The following is a 21490-nucleotide window of genomic DNA, read 5'->3' on the forward strand; positions in this document are numbered from 1 at the left end:
TTCCTAGAATGTAAAGCTATTACCATTCTGCTTCACATTGAAACCTGGCCACTGCCTATGTGGCAATTGACTTCATTCTTTTGTGCCCTAACTTCACTTCATTCATCCTTTTGTGCCCAACTTAGTACAAGTTGGTTATCCGAGTAAATAACTTGGATAACCAACTAGCAGTTGGTTAAAATAATTCAATACAAGCAGTTATAAAAATTCCTGAAACTACTATGAAATTAATATTTTCCATAGTCACTTTTTTTTTTTTTTGTGAGCTCACAAATAAAGGATCTCAGAGAGACAGGATAGTATAGAATTTCCCTTGAGTGTCTGTCATCTGATTTCAACTCTTGGCTCTACCCCTTTAATTTGTGACCTGGAAGATGTAGCTTAAACTTCTCTTCCTTAATTTTCTTCTTAATTTGCTCTAAGACAAAGATGATAATAATAGCACTACTTTACAGAATAATTAAGAAGATTAAATGAGGCAAATTTTAAAGATACTGAGAATACTAATCTTATTTTTAGAAGTATTAAATTCTTTGAAGTAATTTATTTTAAATACCACATTTTTTAAATTATTTTAAATTGAGGTCATTCTATATTTATTTATTCAAATCTTATTCTGATTCTGCTATTGCAAAATATCCTTCTGGAATGATTTCACTGTTCATTTTGCTTGTCCATATAGATAAAATAGACTATTCTTACAGAATGACTGTTCGGTCATATTGACTCATTTTTCATTTTAATTATATAAATTGCAATATGAGAATGCAGGATTCTATAGCTGGGAGCTACAGGATTGCCATTTCTCATATAAAATAATGTCATAGCAATATGACTGTGAATTCAGTCATATGTGACCTCTCACATATGATATGGGGTCCATGTGAGAGGGTGACAAGAAGTAATTTAGTTCTTCAACCAAATTTGTAAATTCTAGGCAACATTCTAAGCATCATCTTTGAAAATGAAAGATCATATTTACACAACCGTTATACATAAAATGACTAATTTTATGATAATCTGTGATATAGGCACAACCTGAATGCAGGCAATAATGATTAATTTGATTATAGAATATTTAAGTCCTAATTTTGTGTTTGCTGGTTTAGTACAATGCCATTTGTTATTATATTTTGTAATTTGATAGAAAGGTATATTCTATAGAAATAGAGTTTAAATGTATGATTTTTATGAAAGAGGTTAACTAGGCTTTGAGCCTCAAATAATGTTCATACTCATTGAAAAATTGCACATTGTTTATTTTTAATGAATATATTTTGTACCAAACCAATAAAGTGATATTTTTTTTTTAGGAATTGAATTTTGCTTTATTTGAAACAGTATTATTTAAAATTATACTAAAGTTTAAGTTATGCAGAAGTTCTGTAACCCTGCTGCTATATTTTGAAAAGGTATTTATGGAAGAAGCATGCAAAAAACCAGAACATACGGTGGGATCTATATGATATCTTCCATCTCTTTTTATAACACAAACATGGTTTAAAAGAAAATATCCATATTAAATCTAAAAATGTCTCTGTTAATGCCAAAATATCTATACAACTGAAATAAAGTATGAAATCCAAACTTGAACTGCTTATAACACTTCATTTCATTGAGACCTATAGACATTATGGAATAAAAAGTGATCATGCAACTGAATTCATATGCTAGAGTACACTATAAAGTGGTTAGTTCTATAAAACTGTGAAGTAACACTATTTAAAAGCTTGCGAGTGAATATTTCTATGCAACATGTTATAGTCTCTATAACACTTATTTTATGTATTTTAAAAATGCAGAAACTTGATGCATTTACACACAGAAATAATCTTTGCACAAATGTAGCATATCTAGAAAGTAGGTATTTTTGCTTATCTAAGGGTGAAATTCTAATTGGTTACCAAATAAAATGACTTTGGGTTATTTTGATTTTTAGGTATTTTGATTTCTCAAATGTGTCATACAGGTTGACTCTTTCAAATGATATTAATTTGCTGTGAACTTATGGGAAACTTTCAAATGATACTGATTTTCCTATTTATCTGAAAACTCAGGCCAGGCTAAGGAATAACCTGTATTGAAAATCTTGTGAACAAGGGGTAAGAAAGGAAAATTAAAGCAACTTCATTTATTGTCATGCAGGGGTACTAAGATTTACATTTTCTTTCCTAGGAAAGGGAAAATTCCTATTAATATTTAGAGTAGCAGAAATGCCAACATGAGAGAAAACATATCCATCAGATAAGAGTAGGCTGATTGATAGGTCTACTTGTTTTTATTGATTATTTAAATAGTTATTTTTTTAAAAGATTTATTTATTTATTCATACAGAACTGGGGTACAGGTCAGAGATGTGGAGGGTGAGAGGATTCACCAGAGACAGAGTGGGGAGCAGAACAGGCAGATCTAGGAAGTACACCTCTGAAAGGAGCAGCTGGCGGGTCAGGAGAGGTCTGCCGCGCCATGTGGTCATCTCCGGGGCAGGCAGGGCTCGAACTCATGCGGAAGTGGATTAAGCTCCTTAGTGCTGTGCTTTAACCCGCTGCGCCACCAGGGAGGGCCTAAATAGTTAATTTTTAACTGACAGTACTACTAGGATACCTCTGTCAGGGATAACTACCATGGCGTATCCACCACCAACTCACCCATATTACGCCATCGCACGCCACTGTACTTCCCTCCCCTTTTTGTTCTTGTCCCTCCCCAGCCTCTCTTTCTAGTTGTTTAAGTACAGTAGTCAGTTATCAAGTGTTAAATTTTCAGCCTGGCTTTATCTGACTGTGAACTTAGTTATTCATAGTCCACATTTTAGTGATACATTCTGGTATTTTTCTTTCTCCTTCTGACTTACTTTCTCTTAGCATTATCCTTCCAAATATTATCCTTCCAAATTCCATCCATGTTGTCACAAACCGCATGATTTTATCTTTTTTTTTTAAGATTTATTTATTTATGCATTACAGAACTGAGGTATAGGCCAGAGATGAAGGGGCAGTTAGAGGATTCACCAGTGACAGAACAGGCAGATCGCTGAAGTACACTGCTGAGGGGAGCAGTGGGAGGGTTAGGAGAGGTCTGCCACGCCATGTGGGTCCCCTGCAGGACAGGCGGGGATCGAACTCATGCTAAAGGGGCTTTAGTTTCTTAGTGCTGTGCTTTAACCCGCTGCACCACAGCGTGTGGGGGGGGGTGATTTTATCTTTTATGATTGTTGATTATTAGTACATTGTGTATATATACCACTACTTTTTTTTTTTTTTAAGATTTATTTATTCATGAATACAGAACTACAGGGATGGTGAAAGGAATTCACCAGAGTGGGGAGTAGAACGGGCAGATCGACGAAGTACACTGCTGAGAGGAGCAGTGGGAGGGTCAGGAGAGGTCTGCCACCCATGTGGGTCATCTCCAGGACAGTCAGGGATCGAACTCATGCTGAAGGGGCTTTAGTTTCTTAGTACTGTGCTTTAACCAGCTGTGCCACCAGGGAGGGCTCTACCACTACTTCTTAATCTACTTAATCTAATCTGAGTTCTGGGTCACTTAGATTATTTTCATAGGTTAGCATAATAAAAGCGGGAGTGAAAGTTTCCTTTCCAATTGTTCATTTTAAATTTGGGAGGATAGTTGCCTGGGGATGGAGTTATGGCAAATGGCATATCCATTTTTAATGTGTGAGGCACCTCCATACAACTTTGCATAAGGGCTGGACCAGTTTGAAAATCCAGGGGCCCCTTGCATATAATGGCACCTGTCAGTTGCAAAACTTTGGTGCAGCCACTCATGCTGTGAACAGTGCCACTCCCTTACCTAACTTAGATGAGTCCCAAGTTTCTACCAAACATTCTGCACACAGCTTCAGAAAAGGACTGAAAGACAAGTTGGAACAACTTCCAAAAAATTGCAATTCCTATTATATCTTCAACGAAATAAGTCAATAAAGGACTTTAAGCAGGTAAGTAATACAATCTAAATTGTATTTTAGAAAGTAAACCTAGCAAGAAGCTAGAGAATGATTTGAATCTGGAAGAAATTAGATAGTGAGATTAACTAGAGGCCAATTTCACAGCAGAGAAGACATGTTGAATACTGGAAATATGGGAATGATTTATTCAACAGCAACCACAAAACTATAGTATACCTTAAATTTACTTTTTTCTTAAGAATTTCTGTGCCTAAAGGCAATGCAAATCTCATACTTTTCCTGATACTACTTTTTTTTTGTTTTTTAAAAAGATTTATTTATTTGTGCATACAGAATTGGGGTACAGGCCAGAGTTGCAGGGGCAGCAAGAGACTTCATCAGAGGCAGTGTGGGCAGAAGAACAGGCAGATCTGTGAAGTACACTGCTGAGGGGAGCAGTGGGTAAGACAGGTGAGGTCTGCCAAGCCATGTGGATCACCTCCCCAAGCAGGTATCAAACTCATACTGAAGTGGCTTTAGCTTCTTAGTGTTGTGCTTTAACCTGCTGTGCCACCAGGAAGGGTCCCAAACAGTATGTTTTTAACTGTGTCTAATAAATCGTTTGGCTGTGTTATAAAATATGTATATATATGTATATATATATGTGTGTGTATATATATATATAAAAGGAATTGTAATACCACTTTCTTATCTGCAGTGTATACCAAAAATATTCTACATCCATTGTTTGTAACACTTATTTATTGTGAAATTATACAACTAAATTATTATCACTATCATTACTAAAATAGGATTTAACACATGAAGATCAAGTTTGATCTTACCATCTCTATTTCCTTGAAGTTCTTCATCGGTTTTTCCTATTAATAAAATGCATAAGAAATAAAATTAGTTTTAAAAGTGTTTTTGCTCAAAAATACTTCCCATAGTCTTCAAGGAAATGAATTTCTCTTTAGTAGAGAAATTATAACTTTTATCAATCATGTAGATCAAAATGTATAATGGATTTATTTACATTCTACATTTTTTTATAATGGGAAACAAAAATTTTAGCTAGATGGATGAAAATTTTAGCTAGATGTGGGTGAAAAGAATCTTGCAAAAATATGTTATTTCCACTGATGCACTTTACAAACATCAGAAAACAGTAGCCTTCTGTAAATCGAGTGATTGTCATGAAGATTTGTAATGGCAAATGTCTACATATGATAAGAGAAAATAAACCTAGTAAGAGTTATGTGAGTGTAGGGATCAAATATAATCACTTTTATATCTGGACAAGCAATAAGATCTTATTTTCTTTGGAGAGTTTGGTGAGGTGATACCTTAAATTCCATTTTTCCTCATAGCCGATCAAATTATTTATTTGAATCAGCTCTTGCTAAGAAGAGAGCTGGAAGATACGTGCTTCAGCCATCGCTTGATATCAGTAGAGAGTCTCCCAGACATTTCCCTCTTCCATGTGCAGATTTTTGGTCTATAACATGTTGAGGTCCCAAGTGCTGCTGGAGTGGGTCCAGTTCTCTATTCACCTCCATAGCTGGTCAGCTATGGATTCATATGAATATTTTGAAATAGCACATCACACTTTGCATCTCTTAAGTCATGGTTTTTCTTTGTAATAAATGAGTTTAACTATAATTTCCCAGAAAATCTGAAGATTAGGTTTATTTAATTTCATTTCAAACATAATCCTTGGAATATAGTAATCCTCAGAAAATCCCAAGCATGTAGTAAATAGTACATTAGAAAATGACATTTTATCTTTTTCTTCTGTTAATTAATTTATTTATTTTTTATGCTGTGGGAACACACACACACAAGCTAGTACTCATAACTGGAGTCATAATACCTATTATTTATGGATTAGCCTTTTTACTAAGCATTTATAAGCACTGTCTCCTTTACTCCTCAACAGTAATATAGTTGTTTTTCTATACATGTGAGACAAAAATGATTGTCTTTATTAAGATCAAATTATTGTGTGATGAAAAAGCCATAATTCAAGCTCTATTATTTCTAAATCTGTTATTTCTAAATCCAAATTTTTAGTATTCATATATTGTTTCTGAACTTATACTTAATTGCCAATGAATAGGAATATATATTTTTTCCTAAGGAAATTCTCTGCAATATGAAATAACATATCTATAAACAACAAATGTCAATGCAACTTATGGGGAAATGAAGAGATAGTAGGATTCAGCTACAGTTACTGTATACATGACCTATACGATATGTCTGCATTTGTTTCACATGAATGGTGATAAAGATTTCTATTAAGATTTTTTTATGAACAAACACTGGTTAAATAGCCAACAATGATAGCTGGAACTCCAAAGGGAGTGAGTATTTCATAAAGGCCTTACATTGCTTACATTGTGAATTTTGCAAGTGAAAACACACACACACACACACACACACACACACATCTATATATATATGTCTATGATTTTTATTTTGATATGTAAAAGGTGATAGATTTCAAGTGCCCTTAAAAAGAAAAAAAGTTTGTGCTTAAAAATAAAACAGCATAGAACAAGCAATTATTGCTGTCATTCATTTGCTGGACCAGACATACCATTGGAAGTGCTTTTAAAAGTACTAAAAATGAGGCCCTCCCTGGTGGCACAGCGGGTTAAAGCACAGCACTAAGAAGCTATATCCACTGCAGCATGAGTTCAATTCCCACCTGCCCCAGAGGTGACCATATGGCGCGGCAGACCTCTCCTGACCCTCCCGCTGCTCCCCTCAGCAGTGTACTACATCAATCTGCCTATTTTGCTCCCCACTCTGTTTCTGGTGAATCCTCAAACCGCCCTGAACCTCTGGCCTGTACCCCAGTTCTGTATGTATAAATAAATAAATCTTAAAAAAAAAATGTGCAAATGAGACTAGGCAATCCAGCAATGAAAGTGAAAGACTAATTGTGCTGATCTTGGACTCTGCCCTTCATTAGAGATCTCTTGATTAATGAATGAAAGCCTCTCTCTTCAGAGATGGAGAGAGTAATGTAGGCAGTAACATAAGCAGAAATTGATGCTCTATGTTAGTACAGGGTCATAGAAGAAAGTTTACTGTGAGAAGTCCCTGAGCAACTTATGGTCACTAATGAGTGGTCCAGAGATATCAGATGTGGCTGAAAACTCACAGTGAAGGATTCTTTGTATCATTACAAATTTTATTTGTACTGCAATTTGTACAGATGCTATAATCTCTTGTTGGAAAAAGATGTTTTCAGTATAATGCCATATTATTAACCAAGCAAAAGTGGGATACAACTGTGTTTGCTAAAATTATTTTTTGTGAAAACAAAATTACTGAGGTATCCCATGTCAGCCAGATAAAGGTTTATTTAGCCAGTTTAGGGACTAAGATTTCCTTGGCTGAGAAACTGTTGTAATAGGCACCAAACAGAACATATTAGAAAACCATATAATGGTAAAATATTTACTAATTGTTCATAGAATACAATCACCTTTTTATTATTATTTGGGCCTTAATAGGTGGGGCAATACCTTAATAGGTGGGGCAATACCAATGGCAATACCATTGGTTATAGTAATCAACTACTATGAATTAATATGCCTTTTAAGTTCAAGAACAAGTCAAATCTTTAAACGTAGAATAAATAGGGGTACTGACTTCTTTGTTATGTGTTAACAATTTTAATGAATTAGTAGACCATAGAATCCATTTGATGAGGGCAACAGTAATGCACAATTTTATTTAATATTAATCTAGTAGTAATAATTAATGTTAATAATTAATCATGTTCCCTATCTCCTTATTGATGAAGTGTTATTATAAAATTTTCCTTCAATTATCACAGGTACTTTGAATTCTTTATCTATAAAGAGCAACATCTGGACCACCAAAGTCAAATTTTCATATCTGTTTTATGGATCTATTCTTTCTGCTAATGTCTCATACAATTTCTATGGGAAATTTGAAATTTTAATTAATATAATAGTCTGTAAGAGTGGTATCACTTGATTCAATTTTATGCACTGTTTATTTGTTTAATGATCTTACTCGTCTAGTCTGTGAATCAATTTTCCCATAGCATAAATCCTCTGATATCACTTATCAAAGGGAAATGTCTTGAGCAATTTATAAAGTCTATTGGATTATTAAGAATGGTTGTGATTTACCAAAGCATTCATGAAATCTTTTATTGATCTCTACTCTATTACTTCTAAATAATGTCCTCTTATTGATATTACAAATGTTAGCCATTGTCCTTCTTTAAATATTATTTCAATTTATATAAATAGCATCATCCTCTAAATCTCACTGTTCCTTGCGTGTTTTTAAAATCTATGCTATTGTATATGTATCTACTTATTTATCCTACATACTATGTGAATTTCTTTCTTTCTTGTTTTTTTTTTTTTACCTTTTGAATCCTTTTAACAATTCATTTGTCTGTTTTGAAACTCTTTGAACATAAATAGCTCTATGATCTGAACCCACAGAAGCCAGACTTCTTGGCAGAATGTTCCAGTCTTTTGAATTTTACTCTGAAACACAGACTTCTCCACTATGGAGAAGTAAAAGACAAGACAGAGGAAGGAAGAGTTAGCATAAGTGTGAAAATTGGTGCCACTATGTGGCTGGTACCACATTATCTGATTTCTGATTTCTACAGCTCAAAATTAGGGAAGATGAATCTTCAAATATCCTCTGATTGCCAGACCTCCCCAGTATAGGTCCACAATGTACTGAAGCTGAGAGAGAAAAACTGTTGCTTGACTGAACATACTGGGAAACTTTTTTTTTTTTTTTTTTTTTACAATAAAGGCTATTCTAGAAAAGTAGCTTCCAATCTACCAGGTTCCCCACCCAGATGATCCATATGCAGCAACAATTTAGTAGAGTACAGGGATATCACTATTTATCACTGGTTGTTAATTTCCATCTATAATACTTAGGTTTTAGAAAGTGAGAACTGTGGAGAGGTCAACAGCACTGTGAATAACTCCCTAATTTTACAAAGTTGTGGGAGATGAGAACTACCTGCTGAACAATGAAAACAGATATTTCCAGAGGCATTCATATAGTATAATCTACAGAGTTCCTAGTTGTAATATTAACTTTCAAAAGTAGTAATTATTCTGATTTTTAACTATAAGGTAATTTAATTTTTGAAATTCAGATAAGTGAAATCATATTTGATGCACTTTATTTGATTTCTTAAAAATGTTCTTTTTTTCTATAAAATGGTTGGATGTTGAGGTGATTATGCTAAATGGATTAAGTCAAAAAGGGAAATCCAACAAGCATATGATTCCACTCACTTATGAAATATAAACAAGCAAATAAAACAAATCAGACAAACACAACAAATATAACGCTCAGAGTCTATGAAAATAATGATGATTACCAGTGGGGGTGGGTTGCGAAGGGAGAACTGCATAGAATGGATAAGATCATGTGAAATTTTCCTCTCAAACATATTTTGAAAACAAATGGAAACTCAATACAAATTTTAAAATATTAGAAAACATATACATGAGAAATTTGTTAGACGTGTGTGCCCCCACCAATAATAATAATAATAAACAGAAACAACGGGGATATTTATTAGAAGGGATTGATTCACAAAATTATAGAGATTGAGAAATACCATGATATGGGATCTTCAAGGTTGGATTATCAGTCCAAGTTGAAACTTCTGAATCAATAATACTGTTGCTTGATGGAAGAAAGAATTTATGACTCAGCTCAAGCTGACCAGTGAAGTTGCCCTTCTCCATCATCTTTCTCTATTCAGACACTTAGGACCCATATGATTACCACTGACCTAAGTATTCAAATGCTAAATTTCTTTTTTTTCTGGAACCATTCTAACAAACACACCAGAACTGAAATTGACACATAAAGTTAAGCACCACTGAATTGACTTTTCAAAATATGGTAAATTTTAGCAAGCATAAATCAAATATTCAATCCAGAAGTTCAAACAAAAGCTGTCCTTTGCAAAGGTTAACAAAATAGACAAACTCTTAGAAGAAAAACCTCAAAGAATAAAAGCAAGAAAACACAAGTTAATAAACTATTATATGTAAAAGCATAAGCTAGGGCAAATAATACCAAAATACAAAGGATTGCAAGAAAGCATTACAAAAAGCTATATGGAAACAAATCGCACAGCTTAGTATAAACAGAAAAAATAATGAATGAATACAGCTTCATGACTGGCTAATAATATTAATTTGTAAAGAAATCTATTGTTTTAATACATAAAAAAATGAAAATGAATAGGTAAAATGAGAATACAATATTATTATACCTGCATCAAAAACAAATAACTTGAAATAAATTCAATCAAAAGGTGAATTCTAGGCTATAAGCTCTAAGCTATAAGAATGCTTGAAAGAAATAGAAGTCTAAATGGATATGGAAAACACTCCATGAAACTGGACCAAAATAATTAAATTCATTCAAAATGTTATTATTTCCTAAAGAAATATATGAGATTCAAGCAATCCCCATCAAAATTTCAGTTGAATTCTTCACTGAAGTAGAACATATATCATGAAATTTATTGGCAACATTAAAAGAACCCAAATAAACACCCCTGAGGAACAATGAAAAAAAAGTGGAAGTATCACTTTATAGATTTCATACTACATGACAAAGTGATAATAATTAACACAACTTGGAATAAAAGCAGATACATAGGTCAAAGGATTAGAAATAAAAGTCAAAAACTAAAAATATACTTATTTGGACAATTACTTTATAAAAACAAAAAAGGAACCAAAGCTTACCAAGTGTCTTTAATAAGTGATGCTGAGAAAAAAAGAAACAACACATGCAAAAGAATGAAACTTTTGGCAAAAGAATGTTAGACTACTAACTAACAACATAAATAATTACATAGATGAAAACATAGTTGATATTCTCCCTGATATCAACATTAAAGACAGATTTGGATTTAAAAAAATTCAATAATAAGGCAAACAAGGCAAAAAACAAACAAATGGGACTGTATCAATCTGAAAAACTTCTGCACTCAAAAAATTGCAGCAAAACAGAAAGACATATTACTAAATGAAATAAATTTTTACCTAATATATCTGGCAAGGAATTAATGTTGAAAATATGCAAAGGATATATAAAAGTCAAAGAACATCTAAATTGACAGTTTTCTAAAGAATACATATCAATAGCTAATAAGTAAATGAAAAAGTATTTATCATTTATTATTAGAGAAATGAAAATCTAAACTTAATGGCTAATCAACTCATGCATGTAAAATAGTCTATTTACCAAAAGATATTAAGCAACAAATGTTGGAGTTGATGTGGAGAAAAGGGACATTTATATACAGCTGGTTTAAATGTAAAGTGTGATCATTATGGGCAACCCTATGGAGATTCTTAAAAAAATAATAATAAGGCCCTCCCTGGTGGCACAGCGGGTTAAAGCACAGCACTGAGAATCTGAAGCCACTTCCGCATGAGTTCGATTCCCGCCTGCCGCCTGCCCCGGAGGAGACCACATGGCGAGCCAGACCTCTCCTGACCCGCCCGCTGCTTCCCTCAGCAGTGTACTTCGTCAATCTGCCTGTTCTGCTCCTCACTCTGTCTCTGGTGAAGCCTCTCACCGCCCCTGAGCCTCTGGCCTGTACCCCAGTTCTGTATGAATAAATAAATAAAAATCTTAAAAAAAAATAAAAAAATAACAATAATAATAATAATAGAAATTCAATACAGTTATCCCACTTTCAAGGTATTTGCCCAAGAAATAAAATAATATTAACTTGAAGAGATATTTGTATTTCCATGTTTATTGCAACACTATTTACAATAGGCAAAAATTATTGATGAATGGCTAAAGATGTGATAGATACACATAGTGAAATACTGCTTGAGACGTAAATAGATTCAATTCTGTCACTTGCAACAAGTGACTGAAAGGGAATAATGCACAGCAAAATGAGACATACAGAAAAAGTCAAACACCACATGATCTCTTACTCAGATGTGGTATAAAGATGAAGCCAACAGACAGATTAAATAAACTTTTGAAACACAAGGACAACCATTGATTGCCATAAAGGAAGGGGGAAATGGAGCAGAACTAACAGACAGCAGTATGGTGAAGAGAAGAATTGGACTTCTAATAGTGACTTTAATAAACATTTATAAATAAATGTTATATCTATGTTTAATGCCTGAACCTTTCATATGGTTATAATGCAGTGTTTGTTTTTCTTTTTTTTTTCTTTTTTTACTTCAGTGAGCAAATGTTACTAATTTAACCACTATCATTTTCTTCTTAGTCCTTTTTTGCTTTCACAAACTACACCTAACTCAACTTTAGTACCTAAATTCACATATGGAATTTTAATTTAATTTTGTGAAATAAGTTTAAATTTTATAAAATACCACTTCTATGTAGTTCTAAGATATATTTCATATTTTTTTCTAGTCCATCCATAATTATTTTTTCAAAGGGGAATGACCTGATTCCTTCTTTTTAAAAATTATAGTGTTTCTAAAAATGTCGAGAAATAAAGATCTTTTTGTTTCTTTGGTTCTCTAGTTTCCTCTTTTTAGAGGATAACAGCTGTTTTCCAACTTCTGGCTTCTATTCAGAAGTTCTATCAAGAAGTTGAATTACTGCCCAAATTCTTCAGATGTCTTAGGAAGGAAAAATATAATTTTTTATACTTACTGTAAGTTTGCACTATCAATTCAGACATCTAGCAGCCAAGTAGGAGAAATAGCAAAAGTTTCAATTACCAAACAAAACTTTTATTCTCTCCACTATATATAAAATTTGAAATCAGAAAAAAAAAAACAACAACACAATTTAATGTGTCCAACAGTCCAGCATTACTTTGCAGTACTAATGTAATATTCTTTGGTCTTTATTTAGTTTGTTGGGCATTTTCATAGTTTCCAAAGTATATGAAAATAAACTTCATTTTTACATTGTTATCTTCTCAGACCTATTTTCAATATACATGTATGTACATATGTAACATTGTACAAACTGAATGCACACATAAATATTAATGATAGGTAAATAAAGATAAATATTAGTCACAATTTTGGCAACGTTTATATAATTTTGGTGCCTTCGTGTTCTTCAATGAATAATCTCTGTGGACCCTCTCTGGTGGCCACCAGGGTAAGGACACAGCACTGCAAGCAAGCCGCAGCCCCTTGGTGCTAGTTTGATCCCCAGCCCCAAAGTTGACACACACGGCACAGCAGGCCTCCCCTGACCTGCCCGCTGCTACCCTCAGCAGCTTACTTCAACTAACTAACTGCCTGTTCTGATTGCCACTCTGTCTCTGGTGAATCCTCTCACTGCCCCTGCACCGTTGGCTTGAACCCCAGTTCTGTATGCATGCATGCACACACGCACAAACACACACACATACATACATACAATCATACAATCATACGTGAATATTTAACATTATTTTTCCAATCAAATATACTGAAACTTACCACAAAGTTACTGTGCATATTTTAGTTACTTTTTTTTTTTTAAGATGTATTTATTTAGGCATACGAACTGGGGTTCAGACCCAAGGTGCAGGGGTAGTGAGAGGATTCACCAGACACAGTGGGAAAAGGACAGGTAGATCAGATCGACAAAGTACACTACTGAGGGTAGGAGCCTGTGACAGGAGAGGCCTGTCACCATGTGGGTCATCTCCCTGGCTGGGAATCGACCTGGTGCTGAAGCGGCTGCCGCAAGCTTCCTAGTGCCGCGATTTAACCTGTTGTGCTACCAGGGAAGGCCCGGAAATTATTTTTATGAGTTTTACAGAATTTAACTCTTTCTGTAATTTGAAAGGAAAAGTCAAAATTTATAACTAGAAATACTATGTTATTTGTTCACGTCAAATTTATGCTAAATATCTTCTCATACTATGACTCAGTATAATATTAAACAGAGGTATCTGCAGATTTCATAGCATATTAGTTTTCGTAACTTAATTTTATAAAATTTGGAAATTATTTATGTGGAAGAAACATCTATATGATAAAATATATTATAAACTTATGTCCATTACCTCACTTTCAAGAAACATCAGCTTTATGGATTTTTTTAGTCTACAAAAAAATCTCTTTGTATTGTTTTCACATCCTTTGAGGAAAAAAGTTATTTTCATCACAACTTGTAATCAAATAAATGAATAAGTAATTTATAAAGCTAAGCTTGAAATAATTCATGAGCTAAGTGCTCTCTAAGCATTGGTGAGTAAAAAACTTTTTTAGTGTCAGAAAGAAGAAAAAGGTTTTTAGTCAAAGCAAGTAAACATCAAAGCTACTTTTTGACTTTTTTGATTCAATTTCTTGAGTAATTCTTTTAAACAAAAATGTAATCATAAAATCATTTTGCTGAAAGCTCATTTTTTAAATACTGAGTTAAATGTTTAGAATAAAATCAGTAAATGGACTCACATTGATTTAAAACATCATTCTAGATATATTTATAACAAAAGAATTATTCCAGAAAATGAATAAATATGTAAAATTGCACTAGGTTTTAGACACTGAATAGCAAAAACAGCAATACAGGGATGCCTTAAAACAAAATCAAACAGGACACTTTTTTTCTGCAATAGAAAGTTGAGATGTAATTGTTTATATTCTTTTAACAGATATCAAAGATGTCAGTTGCCTCTTTTATCATGAGATAAACCATCAAAGCAATATGTTCACAACTTATATTTTCACAAAAACATGAAAATTCACACTTCCAAAATAGATCTTACTATTTTGTTTCACAAATTTCTGTGGATGTTTCTGTATTATATAAGTGTCTCTATTCACACACATATGTGTGTGTGTGTATTATGTAAGTGAATATGTGAATATATATATATATAAAACATGGCATCCTGAGATTCCATGCTGTGTTTTTAAAATGGCATGCAATTTATTTTTTAAAGTGTACATAAAGTAGGCCCTCCCTGGTGGTGCAGCGGGTTAAAGCACAGCACTAAGAAGCTTAAGCCACTGCAGCATGAGTTCGATTCCCGCCTGCCCCGGAGGAGAACACATGGTGTGGCAAACCTCTCCTGACCCGCCCGCTGCTCCCCTCAGCAGTGTACTTCGTCGATCTGTCTGTTCTGCTCCCCACTCTGTCTCTGGTGAATCCTCTCACCCCCCTCCGCATCTCTGACCTGTACCCCAGTTCTGTATGATTAAATAAATAAATCTTAAAAAAAAAAGTAGAGATTATAAATATATTTGTCTTAAGATATTTCAGACTGGTAATTCCTAAAAAAAATCATCCAAGACTTTTCTTTATAAAGTAGTTAGTAAATGAATTTGAACAAAAAGAAGCAGGATATAATATTTGCCATTAGAAGATTCTGAGGTTATTTAAAAAGAAAGGATGGCTAAATCATTTCTAGCATGTCTAACAGGGCATTAGTAAAAAATGAAACTAATAGATTAATATAATTTACTACAGATAAATATTAAAAAGTATTTGGAAATTTTTAATTTTTCTTTATTGTTATGTTCCAAGTTTCTTACTTGTGGGGAGTTTTATATTTTACTGGAAAGCTGTTCATTTCTTGCTAAATTTTATTTTCATTTATATAATGTTTTCTCCAATGTGCACCTATAATTTTCTTAACTCTCACCACATATTATATCTTCTCTTTCATTACACTGCATTTGATATTTTTATATTTTTAGCATATCTGCCAAAAGATAGTATATTTTATGTCCCCTACCAAAATATTTGTTGATTTTATTAACTTTTTTTTTCTATATAACACTGAGTTTCAAATTTAGCATGCTGCTATATTTTTTTCCATATTTGAATTGGAAATTGGTAATAGTTTAATTTAGTCAAATTCATAAAAACTGCACTCTGACCTCAAAGCAAACTATGAGCTGACAACATCTTTGTTATGAATTAAGTAGATATTGAACAAAACCCCTTTCAGAAAGGACTGCCTCATGAAAGATAATATGCATATATATAGTATATTATATATTGTGTATTATATATTATATATTATATTATTATATATTGTATATTATAATTTGTAATTTTTATGTCAGTGGAAATATAAGTAGAAAGACCTAAGAAATATAAACATTTTATTGAACACTGCCTCTTGATATGTTTACTTATGACCCCAGATATTTTTTAATGATACATATGCTTATTCATTTATTTATTTTTTACATCATTCTTCATTTTGTGATTTTTTTTCATCTAGGTTATAATCCCCATGGTCTTCCCACCACCAACTTACCCCTTTACCATCACCATAGTCTCATGCATTCTTCCCACCCAAGTTTTGATCCTATCCCCCTCTCCACCCCAATAAAGTATCTCTGGTTCATAGTTGTTCATTTTAACTTTATTACAATTGTTTTTGTTTGCTTGTTTGTTCCTTCTGAAGCCTTATGTTGATGTTACGAGTGAAACCATCCAATATATATATATATTTCTGGTTTATTTCATTATGTATGAGCCCTTCCAGCTCCATCCATGTTGATGTAAAAGGCATGAGTTTATCTGTTTTGATTGCTGAGTAATATTCCATTGTGTATATGCACCAGAACTTCTTAATCTAGTCATCCATTGCTGGGCATTTGGGTTGATTTCACATCTTCCCTATTGTGAACAGAGCTTTAATAAACATGTGGGTGTAGGTGTCCTTTCAGATCAAAGTTTTTGTGTAGATATGTAGCAGTGGGATTGTCGGGTCAAAATGAAGCTCCATGTTTAGCACTTTGAGAAACCTACAAACAACTTTCCATAGTAATTGTATCAGTTTGCATTCCCACCAGCAGGGTAGGAGAATTCCTTTTTCTCCACATCCTTGCCAACATTTGTTGTTGTTAGTTGTTTTAACATGTGCCATTCTCACTGGTGTGAGATGGTAGCTCACTGTGGTTTTAATTTGCATTTCCCTTATTACAAGTGATGCTGAACATTTTTCATATGCCTGTTGGCCATCTGCATTTCCTCTTTGGAGAAGTGTCTCTTTAGCTCTTATACCCATTTTTTGATGGGGTTGTTCAATTTAATTCTGAGTTTCATCAGCTCTTTGTATATTTTTGTGATCAGTCCTTGTCATTCTTTAAGTTTAGAGCTTGCTTATGTGGTGATATATACAATGTACAGTCAGTGTTATGTCTCTTTGTTTTGTGTAATGTCTCTTTTGCTGTATAGAAGTTCTTTAACTTGATGTAGCCCCAGCTCTTTATTCTTTCCTTCACTAGCCTTGCTTTGGGCGAAGTATCTTTAAAGATATTACTGAGTTGTATGTGATGTAGTGCTTTGCCTATCTTTTCTTCTAGATATTTTATGGTTTTGGGTCTTATGTCTAGTTCTTTAATTCATTTTGAGTTGGTTTTTGTGCATGGTGCGAGGTAGTGATGTAGCTTCATTTTTTTTTTGCACATAGCAGCCCAGTTTTCCCAGCACCATTTGTTGAACAAATGTTTCTTTGTTGCATTGCATATTCTTTGCTCTTTTGTCAAATATTATATGTCCATAAAACTGGGCTTATATCTGGATTTTCTACTTGAATTCACTGGTCTATATCTTGTTATTTTTCCAGTACTATGAAGTTTTAATTATGGCTTTGTAATATAGCTTGAAGTCTGGGATTGTGATGCTTCCTGTCTCTTTTCTTTTAGCCAGGAGAGATTTAGCTATTTTAGGTTTTATGGCATTCTATATAAATCTCATCAATATTTTTTCTTTTTCTTTGAAGAATGCCATTGAGTTTTTTATTGGAATAGCATTAATTCTGTATATCAGTTTTGTTAGGATGGCCATTTTAATTATGCTAATTCTTCCCATCCATGAACAAGGTATATCTTTCCATTTTTGTGTGTGTGTCTTTTTGTATTTCAGGATATAAAATCAACACACAAAAGTCAGTAGCCTTTCTACACACAATCAACCAATTGGAAGTGAAAATCAAAAGAAAAATCCCTTTTACAATTGAAATTAAAAAAAAAATAAATGCTTGGGAATAAACCTAACAAAATAGGTAAAAATAGGTAAAAGACCTATACAAAGAAAATCATAAAACACTGTTAAAAGAAATATGATTTGTATATGCTTTTTAATGACATGTTGTCTGTATAAAAAGTTTTCTGGAGTTTAAATAGATTATATTAATTTTACCTTCAAAAAATACAGTGACATAGGAAGGCCACAAGTTACCACTTTCTTTTTCTTTTTTCTCTTTTCTCTTTTTAGTGTTTTTTTTTTAAAGATTTATTTATTTTATTCATACAGAACTGCGGAGGGTGAGAGGATTCACCAGAGACAGAGTGAGGAGCAGAAGAGGCAGATCAATGAAGTACACTGCTGAGGGGAGCAGCGGGTGGGTCCAGGAGAGGTCTGCCGCGCCATGTGGTTACCTCTGGGGCAGGCGGGAATTGAACTCATGCTGCAGTGGCTTTAGCTTCTTAGTGCAGTGCTTTAACCCACTGCGCCAGCAGGGAGGGCCCTCTCTCCTTTTAGTTTTAAGAAATTAAAAGAGTAAACTGAATTCGGTCAGTCAATGTCATTAAATCAAAGAGAATGAGTTCTGTAGGTTATGGTTTCTGAGGGACCAGACATTATTTCCCTTTTACATATCATAATTATTTTTAAAAATATGATATGACAAGCACAAAATAAGAGGGCAATGATTTTGCATTGTTATGTTAATATAATCTGGAAGATTCATGTGCCTCAAAAATACCAAATTTTAGGATTATTTTCCATCAGTAATATCAGAATGATATACAATCACTTTATTAATACAACTAAAAAAAAGATAGGATAAAGGTTTAAAAAATTTCCTCAAAGACATTGAAGTGAAAATTATGTGTCATTTAACAGTCATAAATATGAATGGCAGTTTAATTCTGAAACAGAAACACACTTACTAAAAGTTATTACTTTTAGTTTATTTAAAACACATTGTTAGGCCCTCCCTCGTGGCGCAGCGGGTTAAAGCACTGCACTGAGAAGCTAAAGCCACTTCCGCATGAGTTCGATTCCCACCTGCCCCGGAGGTGACCACATGGTGTGGCAGACCTCTCCTGACCCGCCCGCTGCTCCCCTCAGCAGTGTACTTCGGACAACCGGCCGGTCTGCTCCCCACTCTGTCTCTGGTGAAGCCTCTCACCGCCCCTGAGCCTCTGGCCTGTACCCCAGTTCTGTATGTACAATTAAATAAATCTTTAAAAAAAAACAACAAACACATTGTTAGTTTTAATGGTTTTATTTTAAAACATTAAAGCTATCTATAATCAGAGATTGCAAAGAATAAATTTACAGATTTCATAATTTGCCACCATGTTATATCTGTTCTGAAGATTAATCAGAATTCTTTAAGTGTCTTTATTGGACAATATTTTATCCAATAAGGCCACTATTTATTTTGCAAATTATATTTGAGGAAATTTTGATTTACATCTGTAGTGCCAGCAAGGCATAGAGCAGGTTATCTATGATCTGAACAGAGGAATAAAGGAAGAGTCCTGGAGCCTTGGTGGCTTTTATTGAATCTTTTACATTATTTGTGGTGAGGTAACTGGATATACTTCAGGCAGTAGGATTGTGGCTGGCAGGCCTCCTAACCCCTGGGGAAGCTTCACTCTTCCTGGGCTCTCTAGAGGTTGCCTCCTCATCTTTGCTTGTTCTGGGCCGCTTGTGTGCTGCTCCTCACTTCCTGCGAAACCACCCTTGTATGCCCAGTCTCTCAGCCCAGGTGTGCCCACTCATGCACCTGCTCCAAGTGCTGCCCTCACACGTGCATATAAAAACACAGGTGTGGGTCTTAAATGTCAATGGCAGAAGAGCAGAAAAAACTGACATTTACCATTTACCCTATAACACCACAGTATATAGCTTACAAATATAGATTTACACCTAGCTGAGTAGTATTCCAATATATATATTACATCTTCTTGAAGGCTGTAATTTAATGACAATGTATGTTCCATTTAAGAATGGAGGTGTAAGGGATGTTATATATGAAAAAAAAAAATGTTTTCCATGAAATGGCTTCTATCAATTTCATACCATATTAAAAGTTGCTACTTGAACAAACAGACCTATAAAAAAATGGAATATTTAAATCTTTCATGACCTATTTGTGATCTTAGCCCATTAAATAGTTATAGAAAACATTTAATATTCAACTGCATAGTAAGCCAAAATTAAGTCAATTTCAAACTGATGACTATAAAGAAATAATACTGATCCCTCTAGAGAACATTCTTATAATCATCCTTCCTTAGAAAATATTTTGTCTACATTGTGGGCCTAATATAAATTCAACTATAGTTTTGAACAAAAAGCACACTGTTTGGCAGTATGAATATATATTATTTCCTCCCTAGTTAATGAAAAATAAGTCATATTTGTATCTAGTAAAGCAATTTTCATATACATTTAAACAAATAAAATTACTTAGTCATGGAAAATAAGCAACATTAAATTGCAATAGTTATAAACCCTTCAATAATAGCTGCAGTATAAGTCAACTTATCATTCTTCATTTTACACAAGAAACAAACTGATGCCTTTCTTATTAAAGTTATTATTAGGTAATGGTGTTGGTATCCAAAACAGAACTTCCTTTGTTACTTACACAGACAAACCAAATGCTTTATCATAGAAATAGTAAATCCTGTACATTGTATATATCACCACATAAGCAAGCTCTAAACTCAAAGAATGACAAGATGCTGCCTGCATTTATAAGTAAAGATTGTATTGTGATTGATTTTGATCATACAAAATTGAAAAATAAAATGCTTCACAAAGTCACCTTGATTTGTAAAGCCCACCTATCTTTTCTCCAGTGCCAGGTCCCTTTCACTGTTAATAAAATATATTATCCTTGTTTTATCCCCATGCACAGTTCATGTTGTTACTGGCAGGTAAGTTGACAGCCATTGAGAAGAACAAGAAAAGCCTCTGTTTACTAAAAGCAGCACATGCATTTGTGAAGAAATCTCTCCTCTCATTTCTACCAAAAGGAACAAAAATGTATCACCAGAGTTAACTCTAGAGCCTGATAAGATAGCACAAAGAATTTTACATATTAACATTGCTTAAACTAGACATTGTGTATCATTATATCCACAGTATTTGACTTCCCATAATATGCCAGAAAAAAAAAAATTCTCCCCAACAATACAGCAAACTCAATAAAAAGTTAACCAAGCAAAAGGGAAGCACTCCGTTTCATGCTGTTTTTTCTCCTGTTTGCTTCCTTAGCTGGGCTCACAGTGGGCTCACAGATACATGTTTTCCAGTAATATGGGCTTTCTCTACATTGGGCCCTTCATCCCTGTAAGATAAAGGGGAGTTACCAGGTTTTTCTGCCCTCCCACCATTAGAGCTGTAAGCAGCACCTGTGGTCTTACCCATGTGCCTGACTGGAGGGCAGTGTGGGCGAGTGTGTGTGGGGGGGGGAGGGGCGACTGGGAGAGGCGACTGAGCCAGAGACCTAGCACAGGAAAGCCAAAGAAGACCAGGTGGCGAATGGCGGAAGTGCAGAAGAAAGAGCCATAGGGATTGGGGGTGGAGGCTGTGGGG

General features: G+C 33.9%; 1 pseudogene; it reads right to left on the bottom strand.

The window, feature by feature from the left end:
* Positions 1 to 4779, bottom strand: part of LOC101630959 — a 31260-nt pseudogene extending 26481 nt beyond the window's left edge.
* Between the last annotated feature and the right edge of the window lie 16711 nt (positions 4780 to 21490).

Source organism: Condylura cristata, unplaced genomic scaffold (genome assembly GCF_000260355.1).
Source record: "Condylura cristata isolate star-nosed mole 26May11 unplaced genomic scaffold, ConCri1.0 scaffold00014, whole genome shotgun sequence".
Taxonomy (NCBI): Eukaryota; Metazoa; Chordata; class Mammalia; order Eulipotyphla; family Talpidae; genus Condylura; species Condylura cristata.